The sequence below is a fragment of the Salmo salar genome, chromosome ssa18 (genome assembly GCF_905237065.1).
Source record: "Salmo salar chromosome ssa18, Ssal_v3.1, whole genome shotgun sequence".
NCBI classification, from domain to species: domain Eukaryota; kingdom Metazoa; phylum Chordata; class Actinopteri; order Salmoniformes; family Salmonidae; genus Salmo; species Salmo salar.
In genome coordinates this window covers 62,276,898-62,297,138 of record NC_059459.1, presented here as the reverse complement: position 1 = coordinate 62,297,138, position 20,241 = coordinate 62,276,898, and the positions used below count along the sequence as shown (strand labels likewise).

The window sequence follows — 20,241 nt, the reverse complement described above, 5'->3', positions numbered from 1 at the left end:
TCCCTCTCTCTTTGTCTCTCTCTCTCCCCCCTTCCTCTCCCTCCTGTGTGCCGGAGTTCTTCAATGCCATCCGGTCTAAGGGCTCCTGCCAAAGAGGTACATACCCCTGGAAGGCCAACAGTGCTATGGGAAGTCGGGCAGGCAGGGGGAGGGAGGGAGGGAGGGAGGGAGGGAGGGAGGGAGGGAGGGAGGGAGAGGGGCAGAAGGGTGGAGCTCTCCAATGTGGCTGTCACCAGCACATATCTCAGGAGGCGTCTTGCGCTCTCCAGTTCATCATGCCCTCCCACCAAACACACACACACACAATTCACACAGGCAGGCCCTCATAGGCCACACACCACAGACAGAAGGCGCCTTGATAGTTTCCAGGTCACGCAATCACTGTACATGTGCACTCTGTATGTACACTCATATGCATGGATACGTACATGCAAACATACAAACCTGAACCAAACCGGAATACATACATGCAAGCAAACACACTGAAACATTCAGGACTCTCTTAAACTTACAACACACACGTCACACGCTCAAGCCCCGAACACATCCACTCCAGCACGACCTATTTCCCCTTCTTCTCCTCGTCTCTCTGCCTAGCAAGTCATGTTAATGAGATGGTTAACAGATCAAAAGGCACAGAGAGGAATTTTTAATTGCTGGAGAGGTGTTGATTAGTGCCAGGCAGAGAGGCGAGGCAAGGTGCAGTCAGCTTCCATTAAACCCTAGCTCTGGGGGCTCTGCTGTGCATGTGTGAGTGTGAGTGTGTGTGAGTGTGTGTGTGTGAGTATGTGTGTGCGTGCGAGCGCGCAGGTGAGAGAGAGTGATTTTGGGTGTGAGCATTAAATGCATGTGAGAAAGTACATGTGTGTGTGTCTGCATCCTTGTGTGTGTTTCCTCTGGGAGATCATTGTTAATGCATAGAAGGCTCTGAATGGTCAATCCGACTTCTGCAGTGGCCATACAGAATTCAATGCAATGCGGCCTCAGCAGAATGCAGAGCATTCATACTTCTTGCGCTTTGGAGAGCTGTCATATGCATGCAATAAATGAGTCTGCACTGCACCACTCATAGTGATTCAGAGCTAATTTCTATAGACATCCAGCTAGTTAAAAGCAACTGGCTAAGCGAAAAGACAATACCTTACCTTGATGTCGGGGTCCGTTTCGCAGTGCTTAACATAGGAGCTCAGCCAAGAGACCATGAAGTAAAAAGGCTCCCCCGTTTTCCCACCTGCATCTCCATCCCGAATCTCCCCATCACCCCCCCAGCAAAATATGCCTACATTTAGGCTATTGTTTATATGTGACCCACCAGCTGGATTCGGTCCTATGTAGCAACATTTGAAATTGTGTTTTTTACATTGGATAAATGTACAGACGGAGCTAGAAAATGGTGTATCATACACTACAGTTGAGGAACAACAGGAAAGTAATTCTGTTTTGAAAGTTGATAAACTTGTAACCCCACTTTTGAGAAAAAGACCCTTGAATCGGTTTTTTTTCACCTACTGGAGAGAGAGCTCTTCTTTGTCTACACCCATTCAGCATCGTTCACACCCTCTTAAGCCTTAGCCCCGCCCATCTCTTTAAGGATTCACATGTGAGGCAATGTGCTAAACAGAGTGAGACTAAAAGTGATAAAAGTAGTAGCCTACAATAAGGAAAAACTCCAGGTAAAAATACACTTCATGTAGTCCTTGGCCTATATCCTAATCTGACTTTGGTGAAGGTCATGTGGATATTCACATTACCATCTCTGGTATACACAAACTATATCAAATTAAATTCTAAATGTATTTGTCCCATGCACAAGATACAGAAGGTGTAAACGGTACAGTGAAATGGTTACTTGTATATTTGCATAGTAGCAATATCAAAAACAGAAAGTGTCCAGATAAAAATATTGTATAATTATTAGATGACACTTACCCAGACACACTTCTCTAAATTGATGGGTCATGTGAAAGAAATACTATAACCATCCCGAGCCACATCTATCTGAGTGGATGGGTCACTATTGTCTAGACATGTACACATGTTCATGAAATACAATAGATGGCGGTAATCACCCATAGACACACCTGGCTAAGTTGATGGGTCATGTAATCATCAGGAGAAGTGTTTAGAAGTGTTTGTTTAGACATGTATCTAGGTAGCTAGCTAAACAATTAACCGGCATAATCCCAACTCATACTACTACAAATACAAACTATTTGTCATAACTGTAGTATAAATCTGCAGGTAGCTAAAGCTAACCAACTAGGTTTAATGTTAGCTAGATAGCTAACATTAGGCTATAACTAGCAATGCAAATGGATTACCTACACAGATCATACACGTAGCATTAGCTAGCGAGCTAGCAAGATAACATTCTCTAGCTAACTTTCAATGAAAATAATTTTCTGACAAAATTAGAAACCTATAATATCTGAGAATGTAGCTAGACTTTTACCTGTATACATGGATGAACACTTCACAGCAGACTGGAACCATTTAACTCCATTTTGGTTTGTAGCTGCATCTTGTTTGGCCAGCGTTGTGTCAAGTCACTCCTGTTCACACTGAACATGGCATGCTCAGAAAGTAGCCCATCACAACTTTTTCCAACTGATCTGTCGATAGCGCCTGCTAAATTCAGGGTAGCAATGTTGTTGAGAAAAGTTGGAAAACTTTTGTAGTTCTTGATGGCTAACTTTATATCTTTCAAAAAAGCCATGGTAGAAAGGATTATCAACACATACTGAGCAGCTCACGTTTAAACAGAAGCATGCTACATGGCAGGTCAATCCAAACTCATCTCCTGGCATGTCCAGCCCATCCATTATCCATTACATGTTCCAGAAGGCATTTCTGCCCCCCCCAAAAAACACATTTTGATACAAATAAATAAAAATACATTAAAATGCCTCTCCTGTGGAGTGGTAATGTGCGACATATGCCTAGCTTCCTAAAACGGGTCACATATGTGTATTTCACACTATGTTGAGGTAAAAATCAGAGTAAAATGCTTGTATGGATGTCAACCCCAATATATGTTCATGTCATTGTCATCAATCAACTGCATTACAGTTCAAAAACTACTTTGACTACCACCACCAATTTCTGTATCCTAGCTATGCTACCAGCTTATACGAATGGGAGTTCGCATTTAGCAGTCACTTTTTCTTAACCTGAAATCTTCTAAATGTTCTGCGGCGAAAACAGCCAAATATATCCTAATCGGATTTTAGTAACCACATTGTGGGCTTGTTAAAATACATCATTCATGATGGATTTGACAAATATCCACTTTGTTCGATCAGATTTGTTGACTCTGCACCAATCCATCATCCTTCTATCCCTCACGGTCTGCATTCCATTGACCGCTGTACCGCATCTATCCCAATTACCTCCACGATCTCTTTCCAGGAGTTCAAACTCATTTTGTGTCTTTGAAATCCCTACACGAGGTATCATAAAGATGTTTTTTACTTGTGAACTTCTTCTATTAACCTTTCATCAAAGTTCACCATGTCAAGGAAGATGTCAAAGATGTGAGTTTGTGTTTATACAGGATGTACCACCCCCACCTACTATCAACCGGTAATGTCGATGCCGAGATTTAAGGAGCTATAAGGAGCCCTCCGCATTGTTACAACATTTGGGAGGAGCACAGCATCGCCTCCACAATATGGCCTCCACAAGCCTCCAGAGGCTCCACAATTGCGTCACACCCTCCGTATGGACAGCATTTCTGGATCATGCATAAATGGGCTTTTATAATTCAGCCCATATTTCAAACCCTAAAAGCATCAATGCCAATTCAGTGAGTTTATGAAGAGGAGATCAGGTGTAGGAGAAAGTGATTACAGGGCATAACCTCTGGACCTGATATTGCTTCTACTGAGGCATTACTGTAATGGAGATGACAATGGCTGACGAGTGCAGACAGAGGTAGCAAGTACAGTACTGACACACTAGCAGTGATGCTAATTAGTAGCTAGGAAAGTGCTAACACAATAGCAGTGACGCTAACTAGTAGCAAATACAGTGCTGACACACTAGCAGTGGTGCTAACTAGTAGCAATTACAATACTGACACACTAGCAATGATGCTAACTAGTAGCTACTACAGTAACACACTAGCAGTGATGCTAAAACTAGTAGCTGTTACAGTGCTAATACAATAGCATCAATGCTAACTAGTAGTGATGCAAACAAGAGCTCTGCTACCCGACCCGAGCCCGATGGACCCCGACATTATATATTAGGTTAGGGCCAGGCAGGGCCTGTTTTTTCCTCAATAACTAGGGTACGGCTGGGCTCGGGTATCACTTAATTGATCATTAACATTTTGAAGCTGAGCCATTTGCTTGTGCTCGGCTGCATAGTACATATCATGGTGTCATAAGTGCTTCAACCTTTGTCCGAGTCCACCGAAAATAATAATGTTCCTTAAGTTTTGCCGGAGTTTAGAGTGATGAAAAGTAGCTAGTTTACACCTAACTGTTCTCTGTCTCGTCATTGAGTAGAACAGCAAGCAGTGGTGTTGCTATGGATCCTCACACAAGCAGAGCCATGCACAGAGCGCATGCAGCAGTGCGAGCAGCACAGGGAGTGTGGGTCAGACAGATGAGCTGCTTAATCAATATTAACGGAGGAAGTTATTTCTGATTTTGGGTAGGGCCTTAAATTTGGCAGAAGCAATCGGGCCTGGGTAGGGTAGGGCCTGAACGTCGTGGGCATGGGTAGGGCTTGGGGCTTAAAATGTATGCCTGTGCTTTGCGCTAATGCAAACTACAGTCAATAATAATGAAATAGTAGACAGATGTACAAGATAGTAGACATATAGTAGACAGTGCTTAACTGACAACTGCCTTTGTCCCAGCCATGATCTAGGTTCAATATAGTTGCACATAGATCATCACTTAAACTCCTTGCATCAGCAATGTGGACGTATCTGCTCATCAAAGCTCTAATTAAGCACAAGACCTTCTAGTTAGCATTAAAGTAATGCTACACTCTAAGATGCTACTTAACATTCCATCTGCAATCAGTATTTGGCACACACCTCAGCACCCAATGATCTTTCCCTGACTCCCTGACTCTCATTTTGGGCCAACCTTTAGATAAGGTTGAAAAATAAATAAATATCACACAGAGCACCACATCAGTGGCCATTCATCGTGTGTGTCTGTGTGTGTCTAAGGGATACTATCCTGTCCCTGTGTGTGTGTGTGTGTGTGTGTGTGTGTGTCTAAGGGCTGCTCTGCCTGTCCCTCTGTCAAAATTTCCATCTTTTGTTCTAAGAGCTGTTCCCCTGCCTCTCACACGTACAGATGGCAGAGGGGTCGAAGCACTTTAATGAATTTTCAAAGGGGCAGCATTGGCAATATTAAAAGGAGCGGCTAACCTTCAGCTCAGCTGACACTGGAGTCAGAGGCACGTCTTTGTGCATTCACACACATACGCACACACTTACCAAGAAAGACAGACTCTTGAACAGACAAACAGACACACACACACACATTTTGTCTGAAAAACTATGACAACAGAGAAAAACACAACGGCAACAAAAAACGATGCTAAAAAACCCAGTGCTAATTATCCCTGTTAGAGCAGAGGTGTGGACTAAAAAACCCAGTGCTAATTATCCCTGTTAGAGCAGAGGTGTGGACTAAAAAACCCAGTGCTAATTATCCCTGTTAGAGCAGAGGTGTGGACTAAAAAACCCAGTGCTAATTATCCCTGTTAGAGCAGAGGTGTGGACTAAAAAACCCAGTGCTAATTATCCCTGTTAGAGCAGAGGTGTGGACTAAAAAACCCAGTGCTAATTATCCCTGTTAGAGCAGAGGTGTGGACTAAAAAACCCAGTGCTAATTATCCCTGTTAGAGCAGAGGTGTGGACTAAAAAACCCAGTGCTAATTATCCCTGTTAGAGCAGAGGTGTGGACTAAAAAACCCAGTGCTAATTATCCCTGTTAGAGCAGAGGTGTGGACTCCAGTCACATGACTTGAGACTCGACTTGATAGAAAATAAAATAACTTGAGACTTTGACTTGAGACTTGAGAATTGAGACTGATGACTGATGACTTGAGACTGATGACTACAGGTTCTGTAAACTTTTTGTCACTCAATTTGTGGCACAGTATCGCACTTGCAAAAGCACACTTGGCCCTCTGATTGGATCAGCGAACTATCAATCAACACAGGTCTGGTGAGCTAGCGCAGTGACACGGTTTAGGGGGGTTGCGAGTGTGAGGCTACATTTAGCGTACCATTTGTATTTTATATTTACACCTTTGTTTATTCGATCTGGTCACTAACATAGGCCTACGGCACAGCACCAAGTTCTTGTTTCAAAAACAAATAATCTCTGCTTCAGAACCAAAAAGTTGGGTGTCTTGACTGTCGACCAATGACCAGTCATTAGCATTGGCGCGCAAAGGCGGGTGTACATATCCACATTAGTGACCAGTAAGCTTACTTCACAAGATCACCAGCGTTGGGGCATCAAGCAACACTTACTAGCATAGGCCTACTGGTCTTTTGGTATGCCAAAATTGCTTGAAATGTATCATTTACTTATTAAGCTTGAGTGGAATCTGTTGTTAAAATGAATTATTACATAATCAAAATGTGTTGTAGACAAAATATTGAAAAGCTGTGTCACGTAGCCTCAATAAATAGACAAAGATTTGTAGTTGAACAAGTCATTGCCTGTATGGATTTATTTTTACTTTATTTGAGACTTGACTTGAAAAAACATGTGACTCGACTTGACTTGACTTATTCTTAGAATTCAGGACTTGGACTTGACTCGACCTGTTCTACTTGGAACTGGACTTGAGACTAGGACCTTGTGACTTGAGATTTGCTTGTGACTCGAATAATAGTGACTTGGCCCCACCTCTGGATGAGAGTGACAGCCAATGAGTGCTCCGCTTCTGGGTCAAAGGCCACTTTTAATGATGAGCGCATATGGCTGCCACCTCACTGGCTAACGAGGGAGCACGGTGTGGTGTAGTGCTTCTGTTCATCCATCTGCCCCATGGCAATGACTCCACCTGGCCTCGGCTGTGCCTCCACACAGGCAGCACAGGAAAACACAAATAAAAAGCAATATGCTTGTTTGAATCCTGCGCTACATTGTTTGCTTGTTTGACCTAATTATCTATTGGTTGTGATGAAAAAAGCCCTTGGAGTTGATAGGGTTTGGTGGCGTGCTTATAGTGTTTATTACACGTTTATAGGGGTGTTATGACAGTCTGACTGAATGACAGGGTCATGTATTTCAATATCTAGGCTCATTTGGTGTGTGTGTCTTTTATGAATAGTCTCTGTATAGATAATGTAGGTCCTTATGCCACATCTTGTTCAGTAAGGCCTAAGCTTTTTGACCCTTTCCACAATACTTCAAGAAGGCACTTTAGGGTCCTTAAGCATCTGGGCAAGGCCTTGATGGTGCCAACCGCCAACCCATCACACAGATGCCCGCGGGAATGCCCCCTACTCAAACACATCTGAACGGGCAGGCCTGCCCGGCGCAGCCAGAGGCGTCAGGGCTCCAGCCTGTCTCTTTCTCTGTGTTTCCTTGAGCAGGAGGCTCTTTATTGTCCTCCTTCTTCCGAACTCTGGGTCATATTTCACTGCCAGAGGCCTCTGATATCTCCCTTCTGATCCCTGATCAAGCAAGAAAAAAGAAAGCTGCATTTTTTTTTGAAAAAGACCCCAATGTAGTTTTTATTGGCCTGTACAAGGGAATGCCTACAGAATGGCCCCTGGAAGACAAAGCAGACCATGAAAGTTTTTTTTTTACTTCGGCTTTTATGTTTGTATTTGTTTATGCACCATCTGCTCCAGAAGATGTCTCAATCAACAGTACTTTTAATATTCTGGGGATTTGCAGTAGTTCAACTCAATTTGATTAGATTACATACATTTGGACAATTATTCCGTTTGTTTTGGGTGGGATTGTGATAATCCGATCAATGACAATCATGTTCAGTTTATTGGGTGTAGCTTGACGTTTATTATAACTCATGTATCAAGATATAGGCTGTTCAATGATTTTATAGAACGGTGTTGAACCTGTGCACCTGCAACCCCGAGTCAGCTGTTGAGAGAACTCCACATCTGCTTCAGTGTCCATAAGTATGCATGGCTGATATACTGTCATGCCTCAGTAGCCATTAAACTGGACCAAGATGATCTGACAACAGCTGACTGAGTTTGAGTTATCTGCACTTGTGCGTCATGCATTAAATACTTCACTCTGAAGTCAAAAAGTTGACAAAATGTTCTCAAAAGAGCCAGATAACTTCCGCTAAACTCTTTTGGCTCCATCGTCGGTTTATGTAAATTCTCAAAGCTCAAGTCTGTCTGAGCCCGGACCAGCTGTAGCTTCTAACACTTCCTTAACGTCCCTCATCAGAGAGTGTTTACATGGCGTCTGTGAAAGGGGCCCAGATAGTTGCAGTGGCAGCGACGAAAGGAAGGCAGCAGTACAGTAAACCGTTTCTGGCTCTCCTCCTCTCTCTACTCTCTCGGATAGGCATTTTAACAGCAAGCTGGAGCTACGCCAGCAAGCCATTTCAGGCCATTATGTAGAGCTGTAAAAAACAGCTGTTCCCATTCCACTCTGTTGAATAGGTTAAATAGTGACACGGTGCAAACAGCGGCCTTTTCGTCATGGTGTAATTGAACAACATGAGGTGCCGGCGGTCGGTGTGGTAGTGGCTTGGCAAGGCTGTCCGTTGTGTTCATTGCGTTTCGTTTCCAATAGCAACCACTCATGCCACAGCAGCCCACCCTCTTTTGGAGTGATGAAGCCTGAGTGAGAGAGAATGGGCCCGACAATTGAACCAAAGCTTGACCCACTGATGAACTGAAATCAGTCAATGGGTTTAAGAGGAGCACACTGACAGAGGCTAGGTGGAAACGAGATGGCTATTGTCACTCTCACGTGGCTATTGAATGAACTCAAGTCCAATGAGGTTAACGCAGATTTAAGTGGAAACACACCAACACATTATATCTCAGTCCTGAGGCCCAAACGCTGTCTGTGATGTGCTCAGTTACAAAACGCTGTCTGTGATGTGCTCAGTTACAAAACGCTGTCTGTGATGTGCTCAGTTACAAAACGCTGTCTGTGATGTGCTCAGTTACAAAACGCTGTCTGTGATGTGCTCAGTTACAAAACGCTGTCTGTGTCCACTTGTAATACTCACCGCATTGACCACCACATACATCTCTAAATCCCCTGTTGTCAACAGAGAAACGGCAACATAGGGATGTAGTCCTCGGATTTCCTGCCATGTCAAAAGTTTCCATGTCTTATAGAGGTTCCACACAGCATAACTAAGACTCCGAAAGCAGCTTATCTGCTTGAAACAGGGGGAAAAGTATCATCCTCTCTTTGTTTTTCCTTATTCACATTGTGGGTTTAAGGAGACTCACAAGAGTCTCTGTCATCCTCATGCATTTCTTTTCACCAATCCCCCACTGGCCTAATCCACTTAGAGTTGGCCTGTGCTAGCTTTACTCGAGTTTATTGGTGAGGTCATATATTTCTAATCAATGCATCTCAATTCATTGCAAGAACAAAACTCACTATTAAAACCCAAAACGTGTTTGATGGAGAGAAAGTGTTGATTTTTATTTGTTTTAAATAAATGATTGCGAAACTGCCTGTCCTGTCTGTTTAGTAATTTAGTAATTGTACGTGACATTACTGCCCCAAAATATGGGTTGTAGTTGCGTTTCCTGTTCTCTGTCATTCTCGAACGCAACAAAGTTAAGTTGTACAACATTTCAAAGGGCACTATTGATCTGTTACAGAATGTGCTGCACCAAACTCCCAACACAGCCCGTTATCTTTCCCCCATTGTCCCTGACTGTCTCTCCCAATGCAGACGTCCATGTCATTCAAACCTCAGGGGTTTCTTTTAGCTCTTGAAATCACCCCCGCCCTCCCATCCTCCCACGTGTCCAATTTTACCGAACGCGGCCCCTGAAGGTCTCCAGCCACGGGCCCTTGTTTAGCAACAACAGCAACTGACAGTGTCAATGTGTGTTTGAAGCAAACAGTATAGTAATGAATACCTAAGCACAAGGAGTTTGAGTCCTATTTTCCCTCCTTAGCCTAAAAATATGCCATTCCTCTGTGACTAGGCCAACTTGGCATTGTAGTCACGTTCTCCCAGCACGGTTGATCCCAGGAGATTGTATACACCAAAATGCAAATAGATGCGAGGAGAAAAACATAATCTGTGATAAATCAAATGACTTGAAAATGATGCTTAGCAATACAGTATGTCTCTGTGAGCTCTCTAAGCAATGCTTACCCGCGGAACAGCTTCTGAATTAACGTTTCGTGTGAGCTGAAGAAGTCGTCAGCTCCCTCTCTCTGTCTTTGTTTTATTGCAACATTTACAACCAAAGCAAATCTGTTCTTGGGAGCAGTAAACCCGTTGAGGGAACAGTTTCTGATGTAAATATAGTGAGGTAATGGAAATATATTTCTCAGAGTTGTCAGGGAGGGTTGTCTAGGCGAGCACCTGCTCGCGTAACTCCCCTCTTCATAAATCTTAGCCAAAATTAATGTCAGGGAAAACAGCAATGAAACTGAAGATGTGGCTAAATCCGACTATTTTATCTTGCCGGGCTTCTGCGGTGGGAAGACCTTAAGGTCTTCATAAAGCAGACTAAGAGACAGAGATGCCGTCGTATTATAACTCCGGCGCCCCAGACATCAGCTGTCGAAATAACAAGCGCTGGGTTATATAAGGAAAGGTCGTAGCACAAAGGGTTAGAGATATCTGAGGCCCTCTAAATTACTTCAAAGGCATACCAGTGGAAGAAGGTGGTGTGTGTGTGTGTGTGTGCATACCAGTGGAAGAAGGTGGTGTGTGTGTGCGTGTGTGTGTGTGTGTGTGCATACCAGTGGAAGAAGGTGGTGTGTGTGTGTGTGTGTGTGCATACCAGTGGAAGAAGGTGGTGTGTGTGTGCGTGTGTGTGTGTGTGTGCATACCAGTGGAAGAAGGTGGTGTGTGTGTGTGTGTGTGTGCATACCAGTGGAAGAAGGTGGTGTGTGTGTGTGTGTGTGTGTGTGTGTGTGTGTGCATACCAGTGGAAGAAGGTGGTGTGTGTGTGCGTGTGCGCGTGCGTGTGCGCAATGGTGTTGAGGTGAACACTTGGTCGTAATGGATGACTGCTGCCCACTTTTGTCTTTATTATTGGCCTCCTTCCCTTGGAATCGGAGGAAACACTGACAAATATTAATGCCAGTTGTGCAAACTTTGGATCCTCGGGGGAGAAAGGTCCGACGTTTCATGTCAGTCGTTTAATAAATTACAGAACCCTCTTGACAGCGACTATTCTTAACCTCCAGTCTGCACCAACATATGGGACATTTTTCAGGAGCCGGTGACAGCTTTAGCTGTACATTGTAATTTGCTGACGTTTCCTTTTTTTTCTCCCTCCCTCCTTCTCTCTCTTTCTTTCCCCGCCTACCGCTTACAGATGTGACCATCCGTTCCACAATAGGTAAGACTAATTTTGTTATTTTCCCAACCTAACTGCTCCTCAACAGTGAGATGTTTTCAGTTGCAACTCATTGTGTATCCAATCTGAATGCTTAAGTAAAGGAGGGAGTAGGGGGGTGGTGGGGTAGATGCTGCTGTTTACTCAGGAAGGTATGCAATGCTACGCCATCCTCCCCTTCGTTTTCCCACGTGTAAGAGCGCCAACACACAAGCTAGCTATTTCTGGCAACCGGGTTATGCTCTCAGCGGCTTAAATTGTATTCAAATGGCAGTCAAATGAGCCAGATTGTTCAAAGAGGATCCGGCAGTGTTGACTTAACCAGGGAGCCCCGGTATCTGTTTCCAAAGACATAAACTATAGTAAGGGGCCACTGGTGGTGAACGTTTCCCCTGCCACAGCTCCCTTCACCATTTCTATCACACACCTCCGTGGCATGACAGGAAGGCGCCATCACCATGGTGATGGCAGCTCTATGAGGACAAGGAACTATTGAAATATTGGACAAAAATATATATATATTCTAATGCAGTTCATGGCCACTGCGTATCTCAAGGAAGTGGGTGCATCACACTTAAAGTGGCCTTTTTAAATGATATTAACAAATAACAAAGGAGACCGTGTCATGCCCTTGTCGTATCATAAGGAGCGATGCACCACAAATATTTCAATTACTTTCAAGGACAAATGGGACCGACAGGCTCAAATCGGTCTTACGTAGCAAAATGTGAATATTTTTTTTTTTACTTTGGATAAAAGTAGAGACTCAGAGCTACAAAGTGGTATATCATACACTACAGTTGAGGAACAATGGGAAAGTAATTCTGCTTTGAAAGTTGATAAACATCTAAACTCACTTTTAAAAAATGGCCTTTGAATGTTTTAGTACTACTACTGGAGAGCCCTTCTTTGTCTATACCTATTCTGCATCGTTCACACCCTCTTAAGCTTTAGCCCCACCCATCTCTTTAAGGGTCTAACTACTCCTCAACAGTGAGATGTTTTCAGTCGCAACTCATTGTGTATCCAATCTGAAGGCTTAAGTAAAGGAGGGAGTAGGGGGGTGGTGGGGTAGATGCTTCTGTTTACTCAGGAAGGTATGCAATGCTACGCCATCCTCCCCTTCGTTTTCCCACATGTAAGAGCGCCAACACACAAGCTAGCTATTTCTGGCAACCGGGTTATGCTCTCAGCGGCTTAAATTGTATTCAAATGGCAGTCAAATGAGCCAGATTGTTCAAAGAGGATCCGGCAGTGTTGACTTAACCAGGGAGCCCCGGTATCTGTTTCCAAAGACATAAACTATAGTAAGGGGCCACTGGTGGTGAACGTTTCCCCTGCCACAGCTCCCTTCACCATTTCTATCACACACCTCCGTGGCATGACAGGAAGGCGCCATCACCATGGTGATGGCAGCTCTATGAGGACAAGGAACTATTGAAATATTGGACAAAAATATATACAGTGGGGGGAAAAAGTATTTGATCCCCTGCTGATTTTGTACATTTGCCCACTTACAAAGAAATGATCAGTCTATAATTTTAATGGTAGGTTTATTTGAACAGTGAGAGACAGAATAACAACAAAAAAATCCAGAAAAATGCATGTCAAAAATGTTGTAAAAGCACCCAAGCTAACTGGCTAACATTGGCTAGCTTGCTAGCTATTTCCAGACACAATTTTGAGAACACCCCACTCTGACCATTTTTCTCACCCTAGCAGAGCTGGTTAGGGTGTTTTTATGTTATCCAGAACGTTGGTAACTGTAACTGTGCTGTTGGCAACAATTTAATTTAGCTTTTTTGCCGACGTTTACTGACACCGGCCATATTCAACAGGTGTTGAGCGTTCATAAATTCAGCAGTTATTCTGTCCTCTGGCACACTCAGACGAGAGAAGATGCCCAGACTGAATTTACGAACGCACCCGAAATGGTTACTTGCATAGTGGAGGCTTTTTTTTAAGACATGTAGCTTGCTAGCTAAAGAATAAACCATAATTCTAACTCCTGACGTTACTACCCTGCATGAATCTGCAGGTAGCTAACCAACCAGGTTCAATGTTAGCTAGCTAACATTAGGCTATAACTAGCCAAGCAAATGGCTCTGAGATACGAAAAGATCATGCAGGTGTTTTCTCCATCTCCTTAGCTATCATACTTAAATTCCACTGATTTCAAAACTCGGTCCTTGAGAAAGTGGAGAGCAACACCTATGCAGTTTTACTACGCGATACATTAAAAAAAGTAATGTTAGACAAGATTACCTACCCATACTAACCAGCTCAAGTAGACAGAAGCGTGCTATATGGCAGACCAATCCAAACTCATCTCTCGGCATGTCCAGCCCACTCATTATCTCAGCAAATCATGGCTAGAGGGAAGGTTGCTGCCTTCCTTGTACAGTAGTGTAACCTTTTAATTATGGAGCAAAGAAGATAAGCTGAGACACGACAGTACAGAAAAATCTGGTTCCTTTTCCAGTTGTTCCAGTGTTCCTCAGCCGTGTCTATTCCTCACTGGGCTGATACAATTAGCCTATTGAATGAACAGTATAGGTACACTCACTCAGCCTGGTTCCTCGGTGCATACAGCCCTAAAACAGTACGGGAGCCTGCATCAGTCCGGAAGGGGTCAGATACATGATTGAATCCCCCATTGCAGGACCCCAAAAAGGGGCAGCGTGAGCCGTCAACTCAATGCCAATGTATAGAGGGGGAAATCAATGATCTCGTCCGCAAGGTAGGAAGGAGGAAGTGGTCAGGGAAGCAACATTGGATGGTCGCTACACTCCCATAGCATGCTAACCTATTGTTAGCTTAGCCTCCTTCAATAGCGCATGTTAAATGCTCTCTTCAAGTTAGCATTTCTGAATGAGCTTTAATATAATGATGCATTGGGAGAAGGAGGGAAGTCACCTTGTGGTGTAATTGAAAACACAGTGCCACTCTGCCTGCCACTCATAACCAGTCGGAGCATTGCAGGAGAGGTTCTGGTCCGGCTCTCGTGCTTTAAGAGGCAGACAGCAGTGTACGACTGATTGACTACTTGGAGGAGAAAACCCCTGGCTAGTCAGGAATTTTAATGACCCGCGGGAGGCCAACAGATGGACATTTACCAAGAACCTTGCTGGTCGACTTAGAATGTGTCAAACATCTGTGTCAAACATCAAACATCAACCACCAGGCATCTGTGGGGGTTGCGTTTCCAGGTTCACATCCACTATGGCAGAAAGAGAGCCCTCTTTGGTGGACTGAGCAGGATTGAAGCCTAATGGTCTTTATTTATGCCCTGTTAATAACTATGATTCAAGGTTAGAAACACAAATACGTACTGCTTATTATTACGGATACATGTTTTGGACACGTTTGCCACATTGTCAAAATAATAAATAATGCACTAATTGATTGATAATATGTAGTCATCTGAATAATGAAATGTTTACTTTGAATAACATGATGTAGTAATGTTGTTAGGGCACATTGAGTACCTGTAAATATGTGCCTGAATCTTATTAACCTTTACAGACCTCTTAACTCTGATCATTCATTGACTTCAGTACCTTCCAGTCTCTTCTCAGGAGCAATGTAATATTATTTCTGCTCATGTAGAAAAAGTCATTTTTCATTGGAAGGTCTGTCATTTTGACAAAAAAAAACATCCCGGGTTTAATCTCGCTAGCCTTGCAATTATTTATCTCCAGTCATTTCATTTGACAGTCATCAAATTAGTACAAATCTCTTCATCAACATTTACTGTTTTTGTCCATATGGGAAGTTTGATCGAGATGTCAGAGTTTGGGTATGTCCTTGAGCAGACAGTTCCTGATACATCTCTGCCAATGAATCACACACAGCAGGTGTTTCTCCAGGATTTACATCCTCATGGCAGCGTACCATCTCGTTTCACTGACCCCTCTTTTATTTCCACCATCTTGGGTCTTCCTCCCAGCACGATATAGCAAGTCAAAAGCATGCTTCTTTCTTTACCTAATTCTTGAAGCTCCATCCTTTGAATGTGCATCGAAATGTCCAGTATTCAAAGGCCTACTCCTTTTTCATAAGCACTTCAAATAGAAGCTAAAGGCAGGAATGACAATTGGGTTCATTATGCTCGACGAGGAACAAGGGCTCCAAGCAGCCGGAGAGTGAGAGCAACTGAGCGACAGTGAGAGTACAGAGTTCATCGTTGTTCGCTCCGCAGTGAGTAAAAATAACACCTTCAGTGCTTTAGAAAAGCTGGGCGCCAGTTATTATTGTATTATGCCATGCATGTCTTTCATTCAGGTAGAAGTTGTGCCATGCTTGATCAGTGTTTCAGTGAGCGGTGGCAAAGGAAGTGATTGTCGGCTGGATAAGCAAACACCATTACATTGCTAAATGATATAAATAGGTGACAGGCTCCATGTAAAGTGCATCGGGATGCTGTTTGCACACCGACTATCTCATGAAAGGGATAACCGCTTAATGCTCAAATTGATGTGACATCATACTAGTACTGTAGGTGCTACAAAGACAACTGCCATTAGAGTATCTACGAATACATTGTTAAAATCATCATTCTAAATCTAATTTGACCTGATTACTAAATCTCATCCACTTTTAATACATTAAACTGTATTGCTTGAATTGTCCCATCATGTTCATATAGGTATCTACCTTTATACTACTTATCGGTTGTAATATCTCAAAAAATCATTGATAAGAAAGAATAATGATCTCCCATTGACACTAAGAATAACTAAGGGATTTTGTAGTACAAGCAGGTACCCATAGACTTCCAGTTATTGTGCTAACGCTAGTTTGCATTGGCTTGCGAACCTACCTTTAACTTCCTTCACAATGGACATAGAGACATAAAAATGGTATCCACCAGTTCATCTGACTAGTAGATAATTGCCCAAATCCCGATATATCCCTTTAAAAGAGGCTTTATAAGATTCAGGACAATAGGCATTCATCATGTTACAGCTGAGTAGTACATTTTAGCACAGGTACCAGAAAAGGTCTTTGTTCCATGCGTCATTACAGTCAACTCATGAGTGCCAGAACTGAGCCAGCAGGTACGCTGTGGCATTAAATATTATTATGACACGAAGCGTCTCGACATTTGCCAGTTTATTAGGAGTGGTGGGACACACACACACACACACACACACACACACACACACACACACACACACACACACACACACACACACACACACACACACACACACACACACACACACACAATCTCACACATACACGTGTCCCCGCAAGTGGGGCTGCTGTTTGTAACAGATGGCTCGTCTTTAACTTTATAGGAGACGACGATGTCACTGGCAAACGCGATAAGTTGTCTCAGTGCCTGGGGAGAGCAACATCCATCAGTAGCTAACAGCATATGGTAAAGGCACATTAAGGTCTCCCTCTCTCTTTCTCCATCTCTCTCTTTCTCCATCTCTCTCTTTCTCCATCTCTCTCTTTCTCCATGAGTGTATCTGGTCCTGCATCCGGGCGTCAGATCCACACTTCACAAGAGAGAGAAGGGGTAGCACCAAGCATTGGATTCCAAGTTTTGGCACTTTGGTCCCCTTACTGTATTTGTGTTTGATTTGTATTTTTAGCCAATGGGAAAACTTTTACAGAACACACTGAACTGAGCAAAAGTAATTATTTGGGACACAGTAGAAAGAACAAAGGCCTTGTGGTTTGTTGCAATGTCACAACCAGATTACGAAACCACATTGGCATGCATTGGCGTGTGTCAACTGAGTCTTAGCTTCCTACCTTCCTTTCCCCCTTGAGGACATTCTTTATGACATCACCGATAGGGAAGTAAGCCGGTGTTGTTTACCATCATCCATTATGCATTTGACTCCATAGTGTGCGACCTGGTTGATTCTTCTCATACCCAAAGCATGAAATTGAACTCGCTCCCACCCCAAACAGGGAACCTCTACCACTCTTGTTCACCCTACGTCAGCATTCAAAGGCCAGGCACACTGCGATATAGGGCTGTGCTGTGTTAACCCCTAGGGCACTCCCCACTCAGCACCGTAGCTGAATTGCCTGACATAGACTACATTAACTCCCAATTTAGACTTGTTCTTTTTAAATATGCCCGTAAGGAGCTATTTTAATCACCCCGTCGCGTTTAATGTTCCCTTCATCCACTCCTCGCCACTTGTGTCGACATGTCGTCTAGTCCACCCTCTGACTTGTCTTTTATGCTACAGTGTGTTTAATCATTTCACTTTTATTCAGGCCATGTAAAGGACCGTGCCCCTTTTAACTCTGAAATTGCTCCCTTTCCGATATGTCACAGCAAGGGTTTCCCTAGCTCTCTAGTTCCCCAGCCCTCTCTGTATTGTTAATCAAGAGTTTTTAATTAGTCCAGTTAATTATCTGCTCTTTGAAAGTATGATTTCTTTGTGCCTATATGGTTCCGCCATTCAACTGAACAGTGACGATCAAAGAACTGACACATACAAAAATCAGTTGTGCAAAGGGCTGTGGCATTATATAACGAGTACCACGCCAAAGAGTGTTGTTGACGTGCTAGGGTAGAATCAGACATGTTTAAGCATATCTTTTGATATCTTGCTGTTAATATGTCATGCAGAACCATGAAGGAACAAGACATGGTATAGAGACACCAGTCACATTTCATCCATGATTACTGACCAATAGTCATCTCTGGATTACTGACCAATCGTCATCTCTGAGTACAATAGCTGAGTGACTACAGATACCAGACAGTCGTATTCACTCCTAATAATGTAAGCATAGCCTCATCTTTGGCATGTGTTTTAGACACATGAATACAAACCAACATTTTGCTGGCAGGACTTTGGAGGTTGACGACTGTTGGACGGAATCCGTCCCTCGCTCCCTGAAGGTCAAATGTCAGAGGTTATTCTGTGACCCATCCATCTGCCGTTCTGGCTCTGATTCTGGCACATAGGCTGGATGTTCGTTTAGCCAGGCGTAATATTTCATGTGTGGCCAAGCAGAGACATCCTGGTTTCAATGATACTCCAGTCATTTCGCCTGTAGGTGTAACTTCCATTCCCGGCTTGGTTGATGCTTTGTCAAAGCCCGATGTCGGCCTAATCAACCTTGATTCGTTTAGAAAACCTGTGGTTCCTTCGTTTCTTGTGTTTTGTTGGGGGGGGGGATGCAGATGTGTAGGATTTTTGTTGTTCTTGACTAGCATTGCTTTTGAAACATAGATTGAGACAATATTGAGTAGCCTCTCGAAGCAACGTTACATGTTTACGGATTTTAATTGCTCAAAGGGAAAGCTTATATGGAGAGAGCTTTAGTCACATACTCCACAGCTGTGAAATGCTACACTCATGTTGTTCTCTGGTAGTTGCTTTTTCCGCAAGGACACTATTTACTGTCTTCCTTCCTCCCAGATTGAGATCTGAAACCAAAGAAAACGTTTCCCATGTCGTCCAGGCCTGTTTTTATTCACATTTTCAATGTGAATCTCTGAATCATCGTTCAAAGTGACACTTTTAGTGCAGTGAAAAATGAACAATCCAGCACCTGATACTGTAAATCCTCTACCAGGAGCGTTCTCAAAGCCGTGAAATACTTATTTTAATCAAGAACCTCTAAGCATCCAAACTCTCCTATTTTTTTTTTATTTGAATGAGGCATTTATATTTGCTACATCCACAGCCATACTCTAGCCCCATGGGTTCTGGTATGGATTTTAAAAGAGCTATGTATTTACTCTACAGAGCTATCTGTACACAGAAAGTCTCTATGGAAGAGTGGCTCTCTCCACGCACACTCTCTTGACGTACTAACACCAAAATAGAATCCTTCTGCCATAATTGGTCCGCTGTGGCCTGCCACACATCGAACCAGGTCTGTGCTGAATAAGACGATCCAGGTTTTATGGGAAAGAGTCCTTTTAGTCCCCTGGCTACTGATTAAGACTATTGGAAGATGTTCGTACTGTAGGGCATTTCTTCCACTCGTTACCCTGACATTCTTTCAGGTCAAGTAAGAAAATCAGTACAGTGATTTGGTTTTTTGCTCCAGGCCGGTACAAACTGAACCGGAGGGCGCCTAATAGCGTACCCTTCACATTGTAGGTTGAGCACAAGCACAACATGCAGTGGTGTTGTCAATCAGACCCGTAGCACACAAGAACAAGATATTTTCCTCACTTTCAATTTAGGTCATTGATTCCCTTTTTAACTTTGTTAGTAGTGTGTCCATATATGTATGTTAAAAGGACAACCTTGTCCCACAAGCAGAGGCTTAAGGGCCATTGAAACATAAGGGGTATGTGCTGCCTGAAATACAAATATGCTGTACTGTATACAGTTCATTTTACAAAGAATGAATGAAAATATTTTACATTTGGCCTTCAGTTCCCCCTAAAAAAAAGGTAGGTGCATGTCGCCTCTGAATAAGCAGTGCTTATGGTTGTAATGTGAGCAGTATCAGTGTTTTTATTACACTGTGAACATTATTGCTCCAGAATTTATTTCATCATTATTTCAGTTTGAGAACTAAGTGCAAATGCGAGGCCATCTGTTAGCATCATTACAAGGAACAGTGTGTTTGGAGGATAATGTGTGATTGCTCCCATTAAGTAAAGTTGACATCTCTATATTTACCTACGGTCCTCTGCCTTTCCCCACTCTATTGCTGCTGAAATGTATCTGGGGCCGGTAATCGCTTCACTCGGAGGACAGGAGAGAAAGAAAAGC

At 43.2% G+C, this 20,241-nt stretch overlaps 1 protein-coding gene across 30 annotated transcripts in view; it reads left to right on the top strand.

Annotated features, from left to right (window-relative positions):
- The window catches only part of LOC106577623 (receptor-type tyrosine-protein phosphatase delta), a 645,315-nt gene that overhangs the window by 172,411 nt on the left and 452,663 nt on the right, over nt 1-20,241 (top strand). For all 30 annotated transcript variants that reach the window (XM_014155859.2, XM_014155852.2, XM_045701361.1 and 27 more), the window contains exon 4: nt 11,504-11,527. The gene's annotated coding sequence lies outside the window, so the exon portion shown is untranslated. The remainder of the gene's footprint in view (nt 1-11,503; nt 11,528-20,241) is intronic.